Source organism: Canis lupus, chromosome 19, assembly GCF_003254725.2.
Source record: "Canis lupus dingo isolate Sandy chromosome 19, ASM325472v2, whole genome shotgun sequence".
Lineage (NCBI taxonomy): Eukaryota > Metazoa > Chordata > Mammalia > Carnivora > Canidae > Canis > Canis lupus.
The window spans coordinates 47,384,172-47,389,171 of NC_064261.1; the positions used below are offsets into that span (position 1 = coordinate 47,384,172).

Consider the following 5,000-nt stretch of genomic DNA (forward strand, 5'->3'; position numbering starts at 1 on the left):
AGCCCACATATGTGGGAGCACACCTGAACACCTGAACACCCGACCACACCCGCAGGGGGTGGCAACAGAACTGCACGTGTTCACATGACCTTCTCAGGGGACTCAGGCTCCCGCTCCTTTTGTTTTCCCGGAGAGGCCTAGGTCAGGTCCGGGTGAAGGATACTGAAGGTTCCTTCCTTCCTCTCTGTATCCCCCCTTCACCTTCTCCCCTACCTAGTAAGTAAGCAGTTGACCTGCTTAGTTAACGCAGAAAAGATACACCTTTCATTTTCAGGACTCTGTTTGGGCAGAAAAACACGTTACATGTATATCTCATCTTCGGCAAAGCTCTGGATCTTTAGATCAATATTTATCCAGTGTCCGGTGGGTGCTCTCTACTATGGGTATTCTGGGATCCCCGGGTACTCTGACCATCGTTAATCAATTTACTCTCATTTCTTTTCTTCTCTCAAACACTTCCACATCTGAGTTTGTTTGATGACTCATAAGGGCACCATACCAAAGATTAAGGATTAAGTTTAATAACTGTAAATTTCAGAGAACTGATTTCAAAGTGTGATAAAAGTTGAAGCACTTTGGTGTTTACAAGTTATCATACTTCTCTAAATGTCACCTCCTAAGTTCTTCCAATCCCCTGTTCTGTTTTACATGCGAGCATTTCTCTGGCTGCTGAGCATCTGGTCAGTAATCGCCTTAACCTTACAAAGAAGTGAGCTCCGAGTGCTCGGGCTCCCCTGCTCTCGGCAATGCTAACAGTGGAAATATGACTGGGATCATTGACAAGTCACTTATGAGAAAGGAGAGAAACTCTACATAATTGGCTCTGACCCGCTTGCCCACGAAATAGAGTATGATACGTATTACCTATGCATTCTTCCTTTGATCACTGGTTTTGGTTTATGGCCATCACACATGCTCTTTATTTTTTACGATTATCCCTTCCATGTCTCTGCATTACTTCCATCTTGTTTATTCTTTATAATAGCATACTTTTGACCAGACAAGAGCACATGTTTTTCTGCGACCCTCTAAATCCTTCTCCTCATCTATGTTAAATGAAAGATAAGCTAATGAGCCATAAAGAAAAAAAAAAAAAAAAGAATGCATCAGCCCCCTTGGACATGCTGAGGCCATCCTATCCCTTGAAGCACGGTGACCCTTACCTAGGAGCTGAGTAAGGGATTCCAGGTTTACGTGCCGTGCCCTTTGGACAGGCCCATTTGGCCTCCCTAATGGGCCAATTCCAAAAAGGAAGTGAAAAGAGAGGAAACAGCCTTGTACTAGAATCTAGAAAGGCCCAGCACTGCGAGCGCTCCTATCTCTCATACATTGTATGTTTCCGCAGGCTCTGGGGTCAGACTGCTTAAATGTGAATTCTAACTTACTTGTGACTCTGGGCTAGATGTTTAACCTGCCTCAGTGTCCTCCTCTGTCGAATGGGAGGGTAATGACAGGATCTCTCTCCATGGGCAGCCGTGAAGATTTAGATGAATCCAAACATGCGCAGCATCTAGAGCTTGGCACATGGTAAGCACTTAATCACTGCTGGGTGGTATTATTATTAGCGTCATTGCTATTGTTTGCTAAGTCCAGGGGCAGTTTTAGGTGAGGGTGGCTTCTGTATATTTGTCTCGCGCAATAAATAATGTTGTGATCCGATCCTGTAATAATTTACAGTAGTCCTGCTGAACCAGGAAGATTTTATCCTTTCTCTGAATCTAAGTTTGGCAAGGGGTCACGGAGGGCATTGAAAGGTCATAACACTTAAGCACCAAGCAAAAAAAAAAAAAAAAAAAAAAAAATTAGGTGTTTGGAGATCCCCGCTGTGGGAGCGGGGCATCCCAGACACCAAACGAGGGGCAGGGCTGCCGTCCTCTAGGATGGACAGTACAATTCCGTTTTGCAGAAGCAGCAGCTAAAAGTTCAAGACGATAAGGGACTTACTGAAAGTTCGTGCAGCTAAGTGGTGAAATTGAGTTTTCCATTTTTCATCTGTCTGACCTCAAAAATGCAACATCTCTCTGAACGCTGCATCACACTTTCCGAAACCTTGCACGCAAGGTACATGCTAAAGAGAGATTTTATGGTTTTTGACATTTATGTTGCACACATTCAAAAGAGATAAAAATAGACTCCATGCTGCTGATATAATTACTAGAGGCTATAAAAGCCATGCAAAAATCTGGAGACGGGGTGTGGGAATAGTCGGGGGAAGAACATAAACAAGGGAGCAGTGACACAAACTAGGACAACATACTGTCCTCAATCCCTTCACTAGCTCCCCAGGTCCTGGGCGAGTCCTACCACGGAAGACCAAGAACTTGGAAGCCTCCCCATCCGCAGGCAGGGGCACTGCCAGCAAGCCACAGGTGGGCACCGCATGAGCAGGTGAGAAATGCGACTGGAAAGGGGAGGCTGAGGATTCGGTGCCCCTAAAAGAGCCCATCAATCCTAATTATCCCACCTGCGCGCTGCTTGCACCCTACTTGGGTTTTTATTTTTCAGTCCGGCGGGTTAGGAGAGTTTTAGACACACGAGGGTCCGAGCCTCGGGAACCTGGAGGAGAAAGGTCAAGCAGCATCAGGAAGGGAGGCCTGCGCTCGGGTCCAGGTGGCCTCGGTGCCCGGGGAGGGGGGCCCGGGCCGGGCTGCGTCCCTGCGGCACATCGGAACCGGAGTGGCACCTTGCAGGGCGGTGGCCTGCACAGACACCCAGGACACAGGGACAGGGAGCCCCGTTCGAGAAGATGCCCTGCTTATTCCCTCCCGGCTCCCTGCTCAAGGCCTTTCACCTTTTCAGGACGCAAGCTGAGAGCCATCCTAGCCTGGCGTCCCAAGTGACACGCTGCCCGCAGTCGCAGCAAGGCCCTTGCACTCCTGCAACCCCGCTCGGGCCTCACCCGCAGGCATGGTGACAAAGCCCACCGAGCCCCCAGAGGACGTACATCTGGAGAGCCCAGCTCTGCAGAGGGCCCGAGGGGCCTGGGGGGGCCCAGTCGGCTGCTCAGCTCACCATCCGGGGTCCCCGGGGAGCCCGATGCGTGGGGACCTGCTCCTCCCTCTCCCTCTGGCCTTCTCTCCACTCATGCTCTAGGTCTCTGTCTCCCTCTCTCAAATAAATAAATAAAATCTTAAAAAAAAAAAAAAAAAAGCCCAGATGGCTGCTGGTCCCACTCATAGAGGCTACAACTCAGACCCCACTGGATTTAGTGGCAGGTGCAGTCTGGCCTTGAGAAGCTGGATCTTGCCCCCCCGGATGGGAACAAAGGTGGATGCCTTGACACGGGGCTGCCGGCTGCCTCCAGAGCTGGCCTTGCTGCTGACCACTCATGTGGTCACCATGTCCTTCAGCCTCCAGTGGCCGTGAAGCCGAACTCATCATTCTTGGGGAAAAGGACACAGACCGGGTTGAAACGAACCGCTAAAGGTTACAAACTGACTCACGTGAGGATTAAAACCCAAAGCCCATGATGGGTCCCGTCGAGGAAGCACTCGACAGCGTTCAGACTCTGAACATTGTCAGACTTCTGCAGTGCTTTTAAGGAAAGGGCAAGTGACTTTGGCATTTTGGACACAGAGCCTTTCTGATGTAACAGACCTGAGTATCACGCTATGTTATATTGATCGCAGTGACTCCAAAGGGAACTATATACTCATTTTACTTTGAAATCCTTAAGAAGTATGTGGGTAATAATTACATCTCCCTTATAGCAGGTGTGAGTCTGGTGCAGTTATTTATTTATTTATTTTATTTATTTATTTATTTTTTGAGTTAGCTCTCCCCCTAGGTAGTGTTCCTGGGTCTCTGGAGTGGATGAGTGGCTTAGAAACTGGGAGTGGGGAGTCATGGAAAGGAAGAGATGGGGAAAACGCACAGGGAAGAAGGACATGCAAAATAAAACACATTTAAATTTGTTACTACGCATGAGATCATATTTCTGGCACTTTGCAGAGGTCCTATGGAAGCTGTTAGTTCCAATATAGAAATACTAGAGTGAGTAAATTGGTGTTAAATTTAAATTTACTTAGGAAGTAATAGTCTATCTCCATTCCTTATAAGACTCTCTCAGGTAAATTGGGAAAAGAGACATCCATGGGAGGAAAGATTTTTCTAGTATTTAATCCACTGTTTCCCAGTATAAATGCAATTTGTGTTTAGGAAAATAAACATCCAGAAGGAAACCGCACATTTTATTGGCTTAGTGTCTCTTATGTTGGTAATTTAGAGGTGGTGTTGAACTTTGTTAAGAGAAAATAGTATTTAGCGTTCTCAAACAGGTGTAGAAATTACTTAAAGGTATACCAAGCTGAAACTTGGAAATGTCGCTACGTCCGTAGATCAATATTTACGTTTTAAAACTTGGAAATCCGAAAGGATAAGCATCTTGAATCCTATAACTTCCTTTTTTCCATGATGCATTTTGGAAGTCAGCAATACTCTGACCTCCTGCTGTGGCTCGGACAGTGACACCTGGAAACCTCTGTTATTTATTGGGAGGAAGTTTATAACCAAGCGAGGCTTCTTTTGATTCAGAAAGTTGTTCTCTTTCTGCAGAAACTTCTACCTCTTGGGTTTTCTACTTGCACGGGCACACGAGCATGTGCGCGTGTCACAGAGCATGGCTACGTGGGCACGGACCCTGTTTTGCAAGGTCTGGGCCACTCACGTCAATGGCTCTGTCCAAGTCCTAAATACAACCAGTGTTTCCCAAATACTACAATTCCCACGTGTTTGATAATCTGCAGGAAAGATGAAAACGCTGCATCTCACAAAGGTCAGTGGTGAAATACGGGGGACCGTAAACCTGTCCCCTGACATATCTGGGGTCCGAAGCCACGTTTTTCAGGGACTTCAACTCCCTTGCACCGCACCTTCCTTGATGCAAAGAAAGCCTCCGCAGACTCTATAATAAAGTCTGCATTTAGTCACATGCGGAGATTTCTGTACCGCGTACTACTTCTGGGCTTGTGTTTTCTTGCGAAAAAACGGGTAACGAGCTA

The 5,000-nt window shown here is 47.1% G+C and overlaps 1 protein-coding gene and 1 long non-coding RNA gene across 6 annotated transcripts in view; one reads left to right on the plus strand and one right to left on the minus strand.

Moving 5' to 3' along the window:
- The window catches only part of LOC112649238 (uncharacterized), a 9,303-nt gene extending 5,635 nt beyond the window's left edge, over positions 1–3,668 (plus strand). The window contains exons 1-3 of one of the 2 annotated variants that reach the window (XR_003129513.3): positions 1–1,527; positions 2,279–2,388; positions 2,506–3,668. The exon at positions 1–1,527 is cut by the window's left edge and continues 5,635 nt beyond it. This is a non-coding gene — a long non-coding RNA (uncharacterized LOC112649238). The remainder of the gene's footprint in view (positions 1,528–2,278; positions 2,389–2,505) is intronic. The other variant, XR_003129514.3, reaches the window with a different exon arrangement.
- Positions 1–5,000, minus strand: part of ZEB2 (zinc finger E-box binding homeobox 2) — a 137,743-nt gene that overhangs the window by 62,990 nt on the left and 69,753 nt on the right. The gene's annotated exons all lie outside the window — the stretch shown is intronic.